At 33.3% G+C, this 21,892-nt stretch overlaps 1 pseudogene; it reads right to left on the minus strand.

Annotated features, from left to right (window-relative positions):
- Positions 1–417: 417 nt before the first annotated feature.
- On the minus strand, positions 418–13,201 carry LOC139707392 (cytochrome P450 3A19-like; annotated as a pseudogene).
- Positions 13,202–21,892: the final 8,691 nt, after the last annotated feature.

The raw sequence follows: 21,892 nt of genomic DNA on the forward strand, positions 1-21,892 counted from the left end.
ATTACAGCATATTTCAAAGAACACATCATATATCAATGTCACTACAAAAGCCACCACAATAATCCTCATTTTCATTAAAAAATAGTTGATAAATTTGGTGATAATTGTTGATTCTCTGATCAGAGCTCAGGAGAAGCTGCCAGGACTAACTGGTGGTGAGAAGAAAGAGTCCATTAGACCCAGAAGGCTGAGTCTTCACATGTGGCACTGAGGTGGGCACCTCCTTTCCATCATAAAATAGATAATACTCTGCACAGACACTGAGCAAGTTCAGCAAAGATCCAGCATCTATTATCATTCATCCACTGAGGAATATAGAGTCTATCTTCATTTTGAGTTTTCTTCACAAAAAAATTTTTCTCTGATGTTCTGGATCCCAGTCTCCAAGAAGAACCATGCAAAAATTTTTAGGGAAGTTCAGCCTCCACTAATTGCCCCATCTCTGTACAAAACCTTCAGAATAATAGGCTTTTCAGGTTGAAAAAGTCCTTGATAGCTTAATTTCAGAGGAATCTGTGTTTCCTTACAAATTTGGAAGGAGAAGTTCTGTATTGACAAGAGCAAGTTTCATGTTCATGAGAGCAAACCTCATGACAATGCAGTTTCAGGGGCCATTTCCAAAGGGCATGTACACGTAAGAATCGATGCTGTCCTTGTTCTTATTGAACCTTTCAGGGCGGAACTCCTCAGGCTCTGGCCAATACTTTGGGTCTCGATGTAGAACAAAGATTGGTATCACCACCAGCGTCCCCTTACTAATGAATACTCCACTGATTTCAATATCTTTCTTAAATATTCTCTCAATTCTGGCACCAACTGTATACAACCTGAGAGTTTTATTCACCACTATGTCCAGGTACTTCATCTGCATCAGGGTATCATAGGTAGCAGGTGCCTTATTGGGCAAAGCCACATCAAGATTAAATGATCAGTATATTGCATTAATCAATAATTGTCAAGAGTATAGCATAAAATATCACCATTGGAGATTATAGTATTAAAAGAAATGAGATCTGACATTGTTTCATTTTTTATTTGATATTCCTTTAAGATGATCATAATTATCTTTTTCCCAATGCTATGATAAAAATGCTTATAAGTAAGAGGTCTTGTTTAGCTAAAATGTCATTTTGGAATGTCATTTAAATGTATTAGCTTGCTTTTTTAAAATCTTAAGGTCTTCATTCACACTAAAAATAATTTTATTTATTGGCCACATCTTTTTCCATTTTAGATAATATCTTTAGGGTAAATTAATTGAAATAGTTGCTTATATCTGTTACATGGTTAAAGTTCTCTTAGTAGAACAAAATGTAACCAACAGGTTATTCTCCCTTTCTCCACACTATTGTTCATATTTTTATTGAAAAGTAATCAAGTTATACTAATTTTCCTTAAATTTAATGAAAGAAAAATCACTTAGAGTGATAGCATCACCTTTCTAAAGCTAGTACTCCTGCAATTAGGATCATGTTTGTGAAATCTCAACTCCATCTTTACTACCTAAAGAGTAATAAATCGCTCTAAAAATCAATAGACTAGAGGAAATTGTTGTCACACTGGAATAGACTCCATCATTCCACATTTATTGTTTGATTTATTGAGACATTTTCTAGGCTAAAGATATAGATCCATCTCACTTGTCACATCAATTTTTTGAATGTATCTCAGACCTTTTTGCACAAGAAACAATATAGCTGAGTCCTCAGAAGCATTAATCAAAGCACATAATCTTTAGCATATATTTCTTCAGAATTTACAAAGTAACTGTATTCATTTCCTCCACTGATTATCCTACCATCAGTAAGATGTCAGATGTGCATATTATTCCCTTTTCTGCAGATGGCTACACTTAAATACAGAGAGATTAGTGATTTGCCCATGACTCCTAAATAGCAACTAATTTATTTGAGGTTTGAAATAAAACTTTCTAAATAAATTAAGGGATTTTCACTTTATTTACCTCATAAAAATAAATATCTAAAAATACAAGTAAAATTGTATTTTTATTCAGAGATTTTGTAACCTTATTTTGTAACGAAGCTTGATATTTTTATTTTCATTAAGGAGCCTTCATTTTCTGAGCAGTACAAGTTTGTCCAAGCTCATGGACACCCTGGCAAAAGTTTAGTTTTAGGGAAGATCATAGTAAAATAATATGCTGGAATATACTATTTCCCCTATGACTGGGAATAATGTAGAACACCCAAGCAACATCAAAAGCAGAAAGTCAAATAAGTCAATAAATTAATAAATAGTAGATAAAACAATTTATATTTTATTTTGTCTAGTAACTTGTGATTACATTAATCATATTGTAATCATTTTTAAGTTAATTGCTGTTTAATTTCTGAATCAACAGAAAATACAGTGTAATGTTGATAACTGTCTAAAAACTTCTTTGGGGACTATGGGCAGTCAGTTAAATGATGGCAGGGTGTCAAGAAAGGAAAGCTAGTCTTTGGGAAGCCATGTAAGGTGGCTTATTTCCACAATGGTAATGTGATGACCAATAATATCACTTCTACTTTGTTAGCTAATGGCTTTGAAAATAGAACTCACTAATAGATTTTAGGCATGAAGTACTGTCAAGTATTATCTGAGCAGACACTGAGCATAGGTCTCCTCACCTACACTCAGAATTAAACTGCAAATTAATATCAGAGAAGTAGAATGTACGTGTCCCTTGATGTAATATTAGGGAAAAGATACTTAGATTTTTCAGATCATTATGGTGGCTTTCTTACCTGCAGTCACATCCTTTACTCTTTTCACTAAATATATCTATTGTGGTAGAGATCATCTTCCAGATACAGATCAAGGACTTCCCAGACTTAGACTATGTAGCAAAGTAAAGGGGGAAAGTATTCTCATCTTCATTTTGTATTACTTTTAGTAAAAAGTTTAGTCCACTCTACCAGCTTAGAGTAGTGGATGTTTGTTATTTGGCTCATGATCTTCTTTCATTTTTCTGTGTCTAGAGCACTCCCACCATCCACATTCTCTTTCCCTTAATGGAATCATTATATTGAAGCATTTGAAGCTAACTCCCATTAATCATGCATTTCCACCTTAGCTTCAGAGAATAATTTGTATCTATGTGCTAATAGTCTTAAAAGAAACACTCATTTCCCCTTAGTTCAATATAGAAAGCCTGAACATGAATAATTATTAGCTCTAACATACCATTTTCCATAATATATCTACATAGAAAATTTTTATTATGGTTTAATTTTGAAAAACTCTTTACTTATTTATATATTAGGCAGTTCCAAATGAGAATTTAATTTATTTGTAGCTATTTTTTGCATGTGGTTTTCCATCTAGAAAATTTAACTTCATAAAAGTCTTTTTTTTTCATTTCTCTTAAGCTCTTGAAAATATAAAAGCTAATTTCTCAATATCCAGAGCTACTAAAAATAATTATTCAAGGCACTCAGCTATGCCATTTTTTAAAATCACACATGGGTGGCTTAAAAGTTATTATTTTACTGAGCAGACATGACATTTTATAAACTTTTGTATTACATTAAACTAGAAATAGAAGTTCAAACAAAAGGTTGAGTATTGATACAATTATGTTATTTTAGGATCTAAAAATTCTCTCTGTAGGTCACAAGGAAGATGTGGAGAGAACGTTTTAAGTAACTTCCCTTGGTCATAATGCTTCTTTTTTGTTCTGTTATGAGAGGTACTTTTTAAATTTCACTCATAAGGATTCTTTGTTTCATAGGGAAGAGCACTATGCAAAATCCGGAGATTTATGACAGAGCTACAATTTACAACGTGAGAATTCACTAATGTAGATGCTATGTCACTTTACTCACCATTAAATCTTGGCCAGTTTTGTGTCAAAGAAAATTTGGTCTCCTTAAACAAAGGAAGGATTATGAAATTCTCTTTTTTCTATTCTTTGTCATAGTAAGGTTTTTTGATTCCTGTGTAAAAGCCAAACAAATTTAACTTCATTACACCAGTTATATTTCAAAATATATGAGGCCTTGGGAACCATGTTAAAAATGACAGTAGAAACACTAGCACCTTATGGGACACCAGCCCATGGGATGAGCTTTGAAAAACACTGAGTGAGTCTCCAAATGAGTGAAGTGTATTATTGATTACACAGACCTAAGACCTGTTGGGAAAATGAATGGTTGGATTAAAGTGTGAGGACTTATTCTAGCATAGAAATACTCTGGTGGTGGAATGGGGAGGCTATATATGGAATACAAAAATGTTTAACATGTCTTTGTGACATAAGCTTACAATGATGATATAATAATTGTTTACTCAATGAAACTCATTAATGAATGGGAACCATGGATTCTTTGGAATAAGACTGACTCGAATATCCTTGTTTTAGATGTATAATCAGATTGGTATTACAACATCATCCTAAAGGTAGGGGAACTAAAGCCAGGTACTGATTCAAAGGAAGATCAATTTTGTTCAATTTTCATGCAAGAGTAGAACAGATACTTGGACTAATTAAGAGACCACATTTGAGATTTTGGATTGCACTTGTCTTTGGACACTATAGATCAGACTCCACAATCCTTCATTTGATGTTATCTAAAATAAATAAATAATCAATTATTTTTTTGATGTCTTTTACAGTCAATCTTTAATAATGCATGTTACTAGGGGAGATGTTAAGGTTAGTAAAGGGTTATACTAAGAGTTAAACATGTTTTCATATATCAGGTTATATGGATTGGATAAAATCACAAGCTTCAGGAAAAAAGCTGTTTTTTTCCCCCCCGAAGAAAACCACGGCTCAATGAAACTATAACAATAACAAACACAACTAGTTTTAAATCGTGATCTTGATGAATGTGGTGCTCCCCAAAATATCTCTACCTTAGTTTATATTTCTGAATTTTTTAAAGTTAAAGATCTTATTGTGTCAACATCTGGAATAGTACACAACAAGCATTTTCTATAGATTCAAAAGTAATGAATCACATGGTTCTTAATTATTCTCAATGTTAAATGTGGCCGGGTTGCTATATTCAACAGAGATCCATGAAATATCCTGTGAGTAATATGATTTCCCAAAAGCTTTTAAAATTTAGAGTAGGGTCATAATCACTGGAAAAGCAAAGCTATTAATGAATGGGAACTGTTCATTAATTAATAATTCATTCATTAATAAAAAATGTTTTTGTTTGTAGAAGATTCCCACCTCTCAACTTTATTTGTTCTTTAGAAGGAGCTGACAAGAGCTTGTGAACCAATACTTGGTATTTTAAATTTAAAATAAAGATAATTTTGTATGTAGAAGATTCCCACCTCTCAATTTTATTTGTCCTTTCAGTTTTCAGAAATTTTAATTCTAAAAAATTGCATGATTTGGGAAATTTGTTTGTTTACCTTAACAATAACTAAAATTAATTTGTCAAAGGACACCAAATTGGAAAAATATTTCTTACCTTGAATAATGTAATTTTTCTCTTGTCTCTATTGCCAATAGCTATGACCACATTTTCATAAACTTTTAAAATTTTACTTTTAGTTTCACTTCAGCCATAAAAAAATCCATTTTCAAAATATTTGTGACTTTTCTACTCAGTGAGTAAAAAATAGAGAAGGCATGTAGAATTTTTAAAATATCTATTTTGTAACATTGAAACCCTACCAGGTGCGGGGGGAGCCCCAAATAAGGTAAACTCATTGAAGCTTTTGGAACATTATTTCCAACTTTTACAACTATCCAGGTACTTGCTAATATATAAACTATATAGCCAAGAGACTGAGAAGTTGAGCATAAAATAGCTATTGAGGGGCAAAGGAGCTGATAAGAGCTTGTAGGAGTCTCATGAGGCTAGTAAAATAAAATTGGGATTCAAACATTAATGATCCAGGACATGAGAAACCATGATCCTGGGTAGGAACAGAGGTCAGAAATCTCCAACCAAGAGCCCATGCCTCTTTTTTTACTTTTACCTGTTCAATTATTTATAAGTTGAAAAGGAGAGGTTGAGTAGCTAAGCAGAAATTCTAAGAATCTAAAATCAAGCAGCAGTATCTAAGTGCTAAGAACTTACAAACTCAAGTAAAGTTGTCACCAAAGTAGATGGGTACTGATAAAATAGATCCCAGGTTTTCAGTTAACATCATACAGACTGTACCTCTCATTTCTGAGAGCATTCCAGAAATCCAGGTCATGCAAGCACTGAAACTCACCCTTGAGTTGTCTGTTTCTACTTGGATTAAAGTGGTTCACAGTCTCAACTACAAAACAGAAATTACCAAAAAGACCAGGAGAGAACAGCATTCTGTATATCTATAATAATTTTATTTAACATTTCTGACATTCACTTAAAATTTACTGGAAAATGGAAACAGTAAGATGATTCAGAAATTAGAATTAACATATATAGAATTTAAAATGTATGATATATTTAGAAATACATATTTTCTGTACCATTGGTCCACCCGCCTGTTTTGGTACCAGTACCATGCTGTTTTTGTTACTATTGCTCTGTAGTATAGTTTGAAGTCTGGTAACGCTATACCGCCTGATTCACACTTCCTGCTTAGCATTGTTTTTGCTATTCTGGGTCTTTTATTTTTCCATATGAATTTCATGATTGCTTTCTCTATTTCTACAAGAAATGCCGTTGGGATTTTGATTGGCATTGCATTAAACCTATAGAGAACTTTTGGTAATATCACCATTTTGATGATGTTAGTTCTGCCTATCCATGAACAGGGTATATTTTTCCATCTTCTAAGATCTTCTTCTATTAGATTATGCTAAGTGAAGCTAGCCAATCCCTAAAAAACAAATGCCAAATGTCTTCTTTGATATAAGGAGAGTAACTAAGATCAGAGTAGGGACGAAGAGCAGGAGAAGAAGATTAACATTTAACAGGGATGAGAGGTGGGAGGGAAAGGGAGAGAGAAGGGAAATTGCATGGTAATGGAAGGAGACCCTCAGGGTTATACAGTGGAGGGGGTAGAGAGAGAGGAGGGGAGGGGAGGGGAGAGGTGGGGAGGGGGGAGGGTGGAGGATGGGAAAGGCAGCAGAGCACAACAGACACTAGTATGGCAATATGTAAATCAATAGATGTGTAACTGATGTGATTCTGCAATCTGTGTATGGGGTGAAGGTGGGAGTTCATAACCCACTTGAATCAAAGTGTGGAATATGATATGTCAAGAAATTTGTAATGTTTTAAACAACCCACAATAAAAAATTAAAAATAAAAAAAAAAAGAAATACATATTTTCCTACTGCTGTAATCCCAGCAACTTGGGAAGCTGAGAAAATTCAAGATCACAAATTCAAGGCCACACTCAGCAGAAATTTAAAAAAATTTAAAAGTTAAAAATTTATTTTTTAATTAAAATTAAAAAAATAAAAAGGGCTGGTGATATACAGTTTTCTGGTTCAACTCCCATTCCTGACAAATAAATAAAGGTATATGTAAAAATAATAAATTTAACATGTATTATATAATTTAAAGGAAGTTCTAAAAATAATAATAACTGAAATTTTAAAATGTCATATTCCTAATGACAAAATCAGACAAAGACATCATAAGAAAACTCCTGATTCGTATGTTTTATGAATGTAGATGAAAAATCCTAAAAGAAAAACTTATGAATAAAATATAGCATCTTTAAAAGGTACAATACCTTGACCAAATTAGATTTAAAAAAAGTTAAGATGGTTTAATATGTATAATTTATATGTATAAGATAACATTTTAAAATGTATAAGATAACATTTTATTGACCAAAATATACATGATCACTTCAATAGACACACAAAAACGTGTTTGAAAAAAGTCAAACAGCCTTTAAAGATCAAAAACATTTTAGAAAATAGGAAGAAAATAAAACTTTCTCAGTAAGATATAGAGTATTGATGACTACCCACAATCAGCATTCTACTTAATGATGAAAACCAGATCCTTTACCCCAAGATCAAGAAGAAGAAAATGAAGTATCCTTTTTCCATTTGTATTCAACATTATACTGATTCTATTTATGAAAAAAAAAAGAAAATAAATTAAAAGGTGTTAAGATCAGAAAGGAAGCAAAAAACTATATTTGTAGATAAAATAATCTTACATATAAAAATCCTTAAATTTGGCCAAAAAGTCTATTATCATTAACAAATATGCTTTAAAAAAATCACTTTGGGGACATAATATAATACTATAATTTTTATTTCTATATAGAAACAATGGAAATAAAAAAGAAAATAATTCTACTTAAATAGTACTAGAAAGAATAAAATAAAAAGAAAATAAGAAAAAAATTGAAAGTAACTCAAAATTGATGTTCTGAATACTACATATCTCTGTTGAGAGAAATTAGGATGTAAATAAACAGAAAAACATTCTGTATTCATGAACCAGAAGAATGAATATTGTTGATGTGGAAATACCCCAAACTCAATCCATGTATTCAATACAATCCCATTCAATATCCATCTTACTTTTTAAAGCAATTTTCAAGCTTTAGATTTTTGGGAAAACCTATAAACTTAGAAGAAGACATAGGAAGAAATATCCTAAATCTTTCATTAAGCCCACACTTCTTATTTTGATGTCAAAAATGCAAGCAATAAAGGAAAAAAAATATTTATATAAGTTGGATACCAAAATAATTTTTAAAAAACTACAATTCTCTTTAGCAAATTACTTCATGAAGAATGTGAGCAGCCAACTCATAATGATAGACAATATCTGCAAAAATATGGAGACAGAATATAGGTTATTAATTGTCTAAGGCTGAGAAAGCAAGATGGAGTGAAAGAGATGATGGGGAAAGACTGATTATGAGGATTCAGTGTGGGGTGATGAAATGTTGTAAAATTAGAGTACAGTATAGCTATACAAGTCTGTGATTACATTAAAAATAGTTTATTGTATTCTTTAAATTGGTGAATTTCATTGTATATAAATTCCATCTCAATAAAGCTGTTAAAAATCTCTATAGAAAAGTTAACAGTCACTAGAAATAGCGGAAGGAAAGAGTTCTCATTTGGAAGGTATGTCAGAAGAAAATAAAGTATATAATGATTAAAAAGGGTGTAGAATGCAAAAAAGAAAAAGAAAATAAGAGGTTTGCAATATAAAATTATAAAAACCTTACATATATAAAATTTGAGTTACAGAAATGGAGGAGAGAAATAATTAATAAGAAAGAATATCTGAAGTAATAAGGGTTGACAAAATTCCAAAACTGAATAATATCCTTTAGTCATATATTCAAGATTAAAATAAATCATTCCTACTAATAAATAAATACATGCATACAAATAAGAATATCTTAAGCATGCTTTTTGTAGAGAAATAGTTCAGTGTAGCACCTTGGGGAGACCTTCCACGTCTTCACACAGGCCTTAAACACAGGCCTTAATAGCAGTCTGACACTTGTCCTGGTGGAATGCCCTGTGGTTTGCCCTGGGATATGGAAAAATAGGCAATTTTGTGTCTGTTTCTTACTTGCCTCTCTTGCAGGTGGTTTCCATGAGATGATATTTCCTGTCATTTGTTTCTGTTGTTTGTGTAAGGCATGTGACATTTTACCTTTCTTTCCTCTTTTTCAGATAGATACACAGATTAACATCAACCCCTAATTTCCAGTTTTTTTCCTCAGTGTGAAGTGGCCTTCTCCTCCAGTCTTTTGCTATCTTACCCCTCCAGCTCAGTCTAATTGTGTGGAACTAGGAATACAGGAAGATGATACCATGGTGATTTTCCTTTTGCCATATGTGTAATTAATAAATTATCTAAACTTATATGAATCAATTGTTATCTTCTGTCCTTTCTCTGGAGCTGTAACAAGTCAACCTATAGCATCCAACTGCACTGACTCTTAAGGACTGCTTAAATATTTTGTGTCTCATAGTAAATATTGCAGAACATCTTAAGTACAGTCAAAGGGAAAACATGTTACGTTCAATGAGATAAAACTAAAACTAATATCTGAGTTCTCAGCAAAAACAATGAAAGACAAAAAAGTGGATGATATTAATACAATGAAAGAAAATGACTAGCAAGTGAAAACTATATATAAAGCAAAAATGCTTGAAAAATTGGACCATTGTTATATAGTTTGTCACCATAGATTCTCCCTAAAAGAAATACATCAGAAAGAAAAATATCAACTCATTTGGGAATCACAAATATAGGAAAAGGAAATGAAAAATTAATGTGAATTTATTTTAATAGGCATTGATTATATACATGATTATACCATCTTATCAGTCCTAGTATGAACAGTCATTAATAGAAACATGTCCTAGGTGATAGTTGTGGTTGAGATGTGGCGAATTTCTATTTTACAATGACTTTTGAACAAACCCATGTATGAAATGGCTACAGAGGAAACAAGTTTCTATCTGTCACTCTAGAAGAGAATCTTCATTCACTGTGAAAAGCTCAGTGACTCTTGGGGCTTTAAAACATATCTTTGAATTTTATTATTATTTTAATTTTACAAGTTTTATGAGGAATAATGTGAAAATTTGATACACATATACAGTGCATAATGATCATAATACCATATTCTAAAAGCCAAAATCAAGTGTTTTGCAAACCACCCCATAGTTTAGATCTGTAACAAGTGCCAGGTGTCACCACTTTGAAGATGTTTTCCTTGACCTCCTCATTTAATAAAGTTTACCCTTGCTTACTCCTTTTTGGTTCATTTTCTTCATGCTGTGTATCCTTGGAAGTTAATTAATTAATCTATTTGTTTATTTTCTATATTTTTTGCTAGAAATTTTCCAGGACCTGGCAAAGTGAGAGAAAGGGTCATCAACTTCTGCTGGTCATTTCATGCTCTGATTTAGCCTATTTATATAATAATAATCCCATTACAATGATAAGCCTTCAGTTAATAAAATGTTGGACAGGGGAAATATAAATGAAGAAAACCCCTACTTCATTTGCATGATCGGGGAAAGAAAGAGATTGAGGAGATATTACTCAAGGGTTAATCATGCGCTGGCTGACTTAAAGATACAAATTCTGACCAAAGGTCTCAGAAATGTTTCTTATCAGAGAGAAAACATTTTTAAAAATAATAATTTTTATGAAGGAGGTCATCAGAACAGGTATGAAGTGGTGTCTTCCTCCTGCTGAGATTACTTCATGTAAACTTATGTATTTCTAAGTAATGAAAGTTATATTTCAAAGAAACATTACAAAGAACATTATAAACTATTAAGTTATAGAATATATATGGTCAAATTAGGGATATATGTTTCTCAAATGGAATATAGAGTTGTGAGTTTTCCCTATAAAGCCTGCTCACTCACATGTCCAATAAAAGGCTGTGTCACCATAATTTCACAAGGTGAGGTCTAACCTGGGGCTCAAACTTACAAGCTTTGCTGTGAGTTCTGTACTGTGCTCACTGAGGTGACTACACGTGGATGGTACAGCTCCATCATCTGTGCTCACACTCTGGAAGTGATTATGAGCTCTGAGGACAATAAACCTCCCTTCTGCTTTGGGCTATGAAGAACATTTTGAAAATTACCCTGGAAATAACCTTGGGATTCCTACCTCTATCCAAATGAGAGACACCAGGCACACATTTACAGTCCTAAGTACCAGTAGAATGCCTTTCAGAGCACAAAGATATGAAATAATAAAACCTTTCTCCTCTTTGTGTAAGATGCCCTCCATTCTGTTAAAATCAAAATACAAGAAGCATCTCTTTTATATAAATCCACGGCACACCTACCATTTTCCCCAGACTTTCACATGGCCTCTAGGATAACAGGAATCAAATAGGTAAATTTTGTGCTTTCTTACTGACCTTGACATTCAAGTCTCCGTATACCAGATACTGTTAATTTCCCACCCAGATATATTTCCCCAGAACTGTGCATCCATCTCCTTACATATGTGGATCTTTTACATTAAGAGTCATATCCTTTTTTCTCCAAATAATTGTTCCTGGCTGAATAGATGCCAGCTTGCCGAAAACTATATGCAATATCCCAGGCTTTCCATTCCAGGGCCCAATGGCCAATCAGTAATTCTACAAAAGAATGACCTAGTGCCTCATATAGTACAAACTCAGTGAGGCACTTTGTGATCCAGAACTAAGTGACAAAAATTTGAATCTCTAAGTGACAAAGTTGAATCTTGTTCAGTCTTCTCTTCCTGCCCTAATTTACTTTCCTTTCTCCTTTTCTGAGAGTAGTCATCAAGAAATTACATTTTTAAGGATTCCTCTTTCAAACTCTTCATCTAGGAAATCTCAGAGGCAAGTAGTTGATATTGTGAGTGGTAAAAGGAAGTATACTCTGAAGAAGTGATGTTAGGAATAGACATCTAGCCTTTCAAAAAGCAATAAGAATCTCATCACTGATTGTAAATGGATTATTGAAAATCTCTATAAGACAGTAACTACATCCCTGGTTGAATTTCACACTGGTAAACTGGAGACAGATGGAGCTGGTGTAATATCTCTGGAGATTGAGAAGTATAAGAGAAGTAACTATCCATAGTAAGGAGAGGTGGTTGTTGCTAAACACCACTAATTCATCGACAAGATAACATAATAGACTCAAATTTATTAATTTGCTAATCAACACGTAAAGCAAAGTATGAAGGTTTCAAAGTTTCCTTAGAACACTTAAGAAAACCTTCATCTCCTGAAGTCTTAATGAAGTCATAGTTAAAGATCAGTAGTATAACGTAAACAAATGCTGAAATTATAAACAAATCAGTGAAGTATCCTATGAAAACTTGGAACTAAATGTGGAGATGGATATCTGGGTATATTTACATCAAAAGAACTGCAAAAGCTATAGGAAGGGGATAGGAAAGGCAGCAGAATACAACAGACACTAGTATGGCAGTATGTATAAACGTGGATGTATAACCAATGTGATCTGCAATCTGTACACGTGGTAAAAATAAGAATTCATACCCCACTTGAATCAAATGTATGAAATATGTTATGTCAAGATCATTGTAATGTTTTGAGCAACCAATAATAAAAAAAGAATTCCACAGGATGCACTTGGTGTCAGGCACAAGAATGGGAAGGGAAGGAAATGAAGATGTAGGGAAAGTACTGAGAAGGCACACCACAGACTCCTATAGGTTCCTGCAGACCGTGCTCCATGCTGGCCTGGGAGACTGGCTGACCGCTCCCAGGGAGGGAATGAGCCTTTGTACTGCACTGCCAGAGAGCAGCACATCCCAGGTCCACTCATCATAGACTCTCAGGGCTGTGCATGTGCCAAGAGGGAAGATGAACACTGCACTTGGACACACTTGAAAGAGGGATTGTGCCCTTCTATTCCCTGAAACAGACCTCGGAGCACTGGCTCCCTTGATTTCCAGCAATGTTGGTTTCCTTATTTTTCATGTAAAATAAGTGTCCAGAATCAGTTTGCCTTTTTTTTTTTTTTTTTTTTTTTTTTTTTGCAAACTGCCTGCTTATGCACTTTGCTAGTTTTTCTATTTGACTGTTACTTGTTTTATTTAGAGGACTTACAGAACTTTTTTTTTTTTAAATAAACAGAAGACAGTATACTCCACATGATACATGCATTACAATTTTTCCCTAGGTTGAAGTGTGCTTTTAGTATTTTAAATATCATCTTCTGTGTTTGCATAAAAATGTACACTTATACGCAAACTTACCATTTTTCCTTTATAGTACAGCTACATCTTATTTAGTAAAGTCTGATTTTGACATACTACATGCAGATTCTCACTATTCATTAACTTATCTTAATCAAATAAATAAAAGACATTTTCTTTTTTCAAAAAAAAGAAAAAAGAACTGCAAAAGCTAACATATATAGTAGAAACTGGAAAAGAATGTCTGGGAGTATACATTATGGGTGGCATATCAAGGAGGTCAATAAACTGCAAAACAGGGAACTTTTTGACAAGGAGAATTCTCTGAGGAAAGAGGGTTTATCACCCTGGCAAATGCTGCAGCAATTGGTTCTACTATGCTCCTGTAACGGCCCTAATGTGCCTTAAAAAGTTTATGGCCCTACTAAATGAAGTACAGATTCCAGAACGGACTTGGAAGACTGAGGAGAAAAGGATAAAGACTATTTGGAGAAGTAGCCTTGCTAGATGGGGTTTACTACCTGGGACAGGAAGCATAGCAGCTGTCTATATTCCTCAGAAGGGCCAATGGGACATTCACTTTACTAAATCAAAAAGGAATGTTCTGTGAGGGGAGTAAGGGAAGCTTACTGAGAAGCTTGATAGTAGCTATCCTCTGTAGGACAGGACTGAATGATAGTAGAAGATGCTGTTAAACAATTTGGCCTCCCTGGTCAAAAATGAGAAAATCAGGATCCCAGATCACACAAGGTCTCAAGGTAGTATCTGTCTTTTAGAAGCAGGGTAGGCAATAAGGTCAGAAAGTAGCCAGGACCCTGACTTTCAAAGACTTATGATAATGACTAATGAAACACAATGTTTATAACAACAAAACTGGTAGAAATTCAATAATGATATTGTTTAATATAATCAAAAGAGATCAAGAATGGATGAGTCGAAATCTGACATCCACTTCCTTAAAGGAAAGCTATCATGCCTTGATTCATTTATGGTCATAATCTGCCTTTCAAACCCAGAAGCAGAATAAGAAACCAGATTCTCATGAGGAAACAGCCACCATGACAACTATATATATGGTAGCAATTCTTCAAGTCCTTCCCCAGAAGTATCTGTGACTATTTGCTGTGGTAACAATATAATGGGGAGGAAAAAAATTCATATCTTTCAAGGGCTATTAAATAATGAAACTAAAATGATGAAACACATTGGTGACAGATGGGGGGTGTCTTTTTAATCAAGTGGGCGTAGCTGCAGTCCCAATATCTACTATGAGAGGTGTAAGTTGTAAATCTTGTCAGCATCCTTGTGGTGCTAGTTCTTATGCACACAGAGTGCAGGAGTTGTGGGGGGCCATGATAGACTCCATCTAGATTTCAAAGAATTATATGCATAACTGGGGAGTTATACAGAGACGTGTCACAGGTTCAGAAACACCACAAAAAGTCCCCACTTAGGACAATGCAGGAAAATGGAAAGAATATGAGACCATTGTGATAAGTGAAATTAGTCAAACTCAGAAGGTCAAGAGTTGTATGTTTTTCTTCTATGTGAAAGCTGGAATGGAAACAAGGAAAAGAGATGTGATTATGTAGAAATGAGGGGAATCTTATGAAATTGAAGAGAGATCAGTAAAAAGGAGGAGAGGGAAGGGAGAAATACTGGGGAATTACATGGGTTAAATTATATTGTTGTATAGTGTGCATATGCTAATATGTTACAACTGTCTCCCAGCATTATGCACAAATATAACACACCGATAAAAAAATATGGGGAAAAAAGCTACAGGGATCAAACTATAGCCCATTGAGACCTTCTTAGGTAGATTGAGCCCAGCAAAGACATAGGAGCAGATCTGCTAGTTCTTGGAGCCCAATCTCTGCCCCACTGTACCCAGGATATAGGACATGGAGTCAATGATATTTTTCCAGCTGTGTTGGGAGCTGCGAATGAATTATGGGCTTGTCTGAGTCATCTCTTAAGTGGAGGTGTGCCCTCGGAGAACTCACGGTGTCCTCTCATTGATCTGAGACTGCTCCATTGCCTTGGCAACGTCCTGCTCAAAGAGAATTCTGTGTGGAATTTATTGGTTCAGACAACCCTAGGTTCAAATGCAACTCCCCTGGAGGTGGAAAGAAATACCAGTGTGCCCAAATAGCCTGTAGATGCAAGCTGCCTTGAGGAGGAAGAATTACTGTGCAAATGATAAGTCTCAATCAGGCCAGTTATTATATAGCCTCTCACTTCTTAAAAAAGCATTTTCTCACAATAAATCCCATTGATGTGCTTCTCTATAAAGAAAGCATGCGGAGACTCATTCTTGGTTAGAGATTGGACCCATCAGGTCCAATCCACCCACCAGGCCCCTGCTGTTGAAACTATTTCCCTGTGTATTTTGTCTTTTATTTCTTATTAATTATTTCAGACTTTTAATTTCTCAGCCAGCTCACACCTCTGTATGATTATCTGATCCCTTGTTGTGCAGGACTCAGTGACAATGTTACTTTCCTATTGAGTTTTGGACTTATCTATTTGGATTTATCTCTTCTTGCCTATTTCTCCCTTTCAGAATGGAAATATTTATTCTGTACCTGCTCTACTATTTTGTTTTGGAAGCACAAGCTTAGCAATTTTACAGGGGAGAAGAATGTATGATGTTGTGCTAGTTCTTCCAACCATGTTACCCACGAATAAAAAAATAACCTCTATATTTGATTTATCCTGTTTTTCAAGAAAATTGATTTTCCAATATAAAGAACATCATCAACATAGTTGATGACATTAATTAATAAATTTTATTTGCTTCCAGGAAGAAAATGATATATAAGTGGATATTTGATTTTGAAGTAATTTAAATTTTCTCAGAATAAAAACATTTTAGGACTCTAAAAGAGCAGTAATCATAGGATAACTATCAAGGAATTTCAAATACATAAGTAAAAAATCTATAGCTCATTGATTTTTTTTAAAAAAGTAACACTGTGAAAGAGTGTTCCATTTGATTTACAGTATAAAAGGAATGCTCATGTCTTGCAATCAGGCTATGAAACAGTACAGAAAGCAGCAAAGAGCAGAGCTTCCTGTCTTACAAAATTCTTGTCTACAAATGTACAGTTTCAAAGAAGTCTTGGTGAGTAAAAGTCATGTAATAATTTCTAGGAGAACAAGGCCTGGTAGAGCCAGCCTTACCTACATATTGCACAAGGCTATAGGACTCCATTTGTATCTTAAGTCAGATAGGTGCTGGGACCACCTGACTTGGACCATCAGTAGTACATCATTATCATAGGAATTAAAATTTTGCACATTATAATCCATGAAATAACACCCTTAATCATGTCTCATTACTCTCTCTAGTAATGCTGCCTATGATAACATTCCTGAACTCGGTGCTGTGGAACAAGACAGATTCATTATCCAAGTAGCTGCCAGATGTGTGCTAAACATTTGTTCAGATATTGGCTTATATTGAAAAGAAAAAATCCCAACACTTCCAGAAATAATATAAAAAAGCTTCTCTACTAAAACTAAACAACAAAACCCAACAAAAAGCATTATACTTTTTTTTTAGATTTCTTTTAGGCAATGCTAAATGTTAATAATGATTTTTTAAAAAAATTTTGGATACATCAGATTTCTCAGAGCAAGTTATTTTTTAGTTGTAAGATATTTGAGGATGTCATTGACCCTTTCAGGTCAATCTGCCTGAAATTTTATATCAGCCATGCTTGAGGTTATTTATGAGAGCTATTCTGTGACAGAAGCAATTTACTATAATTCTACTTACCCTGGTTTTGCAATAAAATATATTTTTCAACTTTTTTTTAATCTCGTGTAATGCTAGGATTTAGGCAAAGCTAAATTTTTAGGAACATTGAAAAATAAGTGAGATTCTGTAAGTTAATTCTCTCTCTCTTTTAGTGTAATTGTCCTTACTTGTCATGGGGCTCCCCGTCCTTCATTCTACTCTATCTCATAAGAAACCTCTAGCTGTTCCTTCATTCAAAATGTTTGAATGTCCTGTAATTGGTACTGCAGTACATAAAAACATTCCTGCCTCCAGAATTTCTTCCTTCTGACTTATTTCTATGTACCCTTCTTAGAACTGAAATGTTTTCCTTTATGACACAGAGTTGCTATGTAATTAATATATACTTTCTAGAAACAGCCAGCACATATTCTGGAGTCAGATTTCTGGATTCCATTTTTGAACTGGTTTCTAGAGTTAACAGCAAAGTACTAGAAACTGGAAGATTTTCCCAGAAGAAATTTGTTGTCTTAAAGAGTTCTTTGGGCTCAATCAAAGTGTTGTTAGTATAAGTTCATTACATGGAGGGAACATTGAGGGAGAATCTGCTTCATGTCTTGTTCCCCCTTTATCTTGCTTATTTATTTATGTATTTATTGTTTTCCTGGTAGTCTTTAGGGATCCTTGGCTTTTGATGCATTAACACCATCTGCCTTCATCTTCATGTGGCCTTCTCCCTGACTGTCTCTAAATTTCCCCTTTGGGTGGCTGTCATATTGGACTAAGGATATTCCCTACTCAAGTATGACCTCATCTTAACCATTGAGATCTACAAGGATCTGATTTGCAAATAAATTCACATTCTGAAGTATAGACAGGTCTTAACATATTAGTGTGTAGGGAATACAATTACACTCTCTGCAACTCCTTACAATAACCTCCCTGAGTAAAGTTTTTGTATCTCTTAAAATTGGAATAACATTATTATCTGTCTTGTAGTGTATTTAACAAGTATTGAGAGTAATTTTACTTACATAGCATTTGAAACGATTCCTGGCACACAATAAGCTCTACTGATAGTGAGTAAACATGATAATTCTGACATTAATAGATTTGGTAAACATATAAGGGAAAATGTTTTTTTTTAACTGAAATGGATGAGAGTTTGTATTATATTTAGTTTGGGAGTCATTATTTTTTAGATACCAGGTGAAATGATACTAAGGAGAAGACTGTGACATCTACAACTAAGCATTACCTGTAGCACTGAAATGTCATGGTCGTATCAAAAATTAACATTAAAGAGTAACACAGGCTTGTACCTGTTTACCAGGAAGGGTTTTGACAGTGTACTCTGATAGCTCTCAGCTATCTGGTCATCTATCTCAGGAGAGTCATGTGACTTATATGGTTTATAGTTTAGGGAAATTGTTATTATAGTTTTATGTGCAAAGCTTTTAGGTGTTAGCATAAAAATCCTAAGTGTACATTTCCATACATTACATTAATGTGAAAAAAGAAAAGAAACAATGGCAGAAAATTCTCTCAGGCTGGCTAAACTAGGGAATAAACACATTCAGTACTGTTAAGATGTAAATGAAGACCATATTGCACTCTGATATAGTTGCATAAATGTTTGTACTTCTATAATTTTGATAATAATAAAACTTTGAGGTTATTTTTATACATGTGTTTTCTTAAAAACCCATTAACACCTTTTCCACCTGCTTGCATTTTCTGTTTTATGTTGTGATATTGACAAAATGATGAAGTTCTTTCTATAATTTAGTTTGCATATTATTTTTAAGTGTGCTGCAAGCTCTTATGAATATAGATTGTAGGGAACATTTTTAGGCAATTAAAAATGAGCAAGAACCCAAGATTTCAAAGTGATAGAATTTAAATGATGTAATAAAAAGTTCAGGTCTTCAAAAGATTTTTTTCTTCTATTTGACAATTTAGACTTTAACTCTTTTATTTGGTTTGTTTTGCATCAACTTTATCAAGGTGTATTTGCCATACAATAAACTGCATATAATGTTAGTTATTTGACAAATTTCAGTTGAGGTATTTTCACCATATTTAAGATAACACATCCAGTACCTTTAGATGTTTCCTGGTAGCTTTTTATAATAGCTTTCTTTTGGTCTTATCGATGCCTCATGTACATTCCCCAGGAAATATCTGTAGTTTGTATTTTATAAAATAACATATAAAAGGAATCACACAAATGTAAATGTTCTTTTCTTTATGGTGTATGTTGCTTGGCATGCTTTTGTTAGATTATCCATGTTTGTGCTGATATCAACGGTTTGTTCCAGTTTATTGCTGAGCAGTATTACATTGTTTGGCGGTGTCACCATTTACTTGCTGATGGACAGTTGAGTTCTTCGTGGGTTTTAACTATTACAAAGAAAAACATGTGAACATTAGTGGATAACTTTTGTATGAGCGTATACTTTCAGTTTACTTGGGCAAATACTTAGGAGTGGAATGTCAGATTCTCTGGTAAGCATGTGTTTAACCTTACAAGAAACTAAAAAAATGTTTCCAAAGCAGTTGCACCATTTTGCATTCGGTCACTGGTGTTTTGAGAACTTCAGTGATCCACATCCTTATTACATGGTCTTCACAGGTTCCAACATTTTGATTTCATCTGCTGTAATATGTGTGCATTAATACCCTAGTTGGCTTTGTATTTGGATTTTTCTAAGACTAATGCTATCCAGTATCTTTTCATGTTCTTATTTGCTATCCCATGTATCTTCTTCATTAAAATATCTGTTTAAACCTTTTGTACATTTTGCTGATGAATTAATTGTTTCCTGAATATCAAGTTCCTAATGTTTTTGTATTCTAAGTGCAAGTCCTTTATCAGACATACAACTTGGAAATATTTGCTCTGCGTCTACAGCTTGCTTTTCTGTTTCTTAGTACTTTTTAAATAGCAGATTATTAAAATTTGGAAATGGTTTGTAAATCCATTCTTTTTTAATAAACTGTACTTTTAATCACAAAACCATTCATTTATGTTTTATTTATTCTTTCCTTCCTTTCTTTTTCTTTTTTTTTTTCTTTCTTTCTTTCAGTACTGGGCTGCTTCTATGGAGCTACTTCCTTAGTACTTTTTTTAATTTTTATTTTTTATTTTGAGACAGGGTCTTACTAAGTTGCTTAGGGCCTTGCTATGTTGCTCAGGCTGGATTTGAACTTGCAATTTTCCTCCCTCAACTTTCTTAGTCGCTGAGACTACAGGTGTATTCCTGCACACTTGACTTCTCTATGTTTTTTTATGGAAGTTTTAAATTTTAGGTTTTACATTTAGACCTGTGGTCCATAAAGCGTTAATCTTTATATATGGCACAGGATATGGATTTTTTTAAAAAAATTTATATGAGTATACAACTGATTAAAATTTGTTGAAAAGACTGTCTATTGAATTTATTTCATAGCTTTTATGAGATTTGTTTGCTTGTATATGAATTGGTCTATTTCTGAATATTTTTTTCCTCTGATCACCATTGTTATATCAATTTCACATTGTTCTGATTATTACAGCTAAATAATAAGCTTTGATTGAGGAGTGTTAGTCCTTCACCTTTGTCATTTTTCATGGCTGTCATAAATACCTGGTCCTTTGTATTTTCCATATACATTTAGAAATAAATTTGTCAGTTTCTATGAAAGATAATCTGTCAGGTTTTGGTTAGGATTATAGACTCTATAGATAATTTGTGGGAAAACTGACATAACAATGTTGAGTCTTTCAATTCATAACAACAGTACATTTTTTCACTTGTATATCATCTTTTTAAACTTCTCTTGGCAATGTATTATAATTTTCAGAATATAAAATTTGTATATTTTTGGTCATATATATCTCTGTGTATTAAATGGTTCAATGTTATTATGAATTACATATTTATTAAATATCAGATTGTCCTTGTATTAAAATGAAATGCATATATATATATATATATATATATATATATATATATATACATACTAATCTTGTATTCTAACACTTTGCTAAATTTGCTTATTATTTTTAGTGGCTATTTTCTAGATTTTGCTGGATTTTATAAACAAATAATCATATTTTATATGGATAAACACACTTTCTCTTTTCCTTCTTATCTTATTGCCTGCCTCGAACCTCCAGTACAAATTTGAATTGAACTGGTAAAGTAGATATCCTTTTTTTGTCTATGATCTTAAGGGGAAGCATTCAGTCTTTCACAATTAAGTATGATGTTAGTTGTAGGTTTTAAGATGTTCTTTATCTTCTTGAGAAAGATCCCTCTGCTTCCTAGTTTGTTGAAAGTTTTTATGGGACATGAATGTCAGATTTTATAAAATGCTTCCTCTGCTGTAACTTAACTATTAATACTATTAATCCTTAATTCTTCAAAGGATTTAAGAAAAGGCAAACATAAGCAATAATATTTCTATTTCTGTTCAATTATGTGAGCAATTGTGAAAAGAAAAATCACCATTGTCCTATCATTCTGTTACAATATTCTGATTTTTGTTTCTTCCATATCAATTTTTAAATCTAATGTTTCTCCTTATA

Source organism: Marmota flaviventris, chromosome 10, assembly GCF_047511675.1.
Source record: "Marmota flaviventris isolate mMarFla1 chromosome 10, mMarFla1.hap1, whole genome shotgun sequence".
Lineage (NCBI taxonomy): Eukaryota > Metazoa > Chordata > Mammalia > Rodentia > Sciuridae > Marmota > Marmota flaviventris.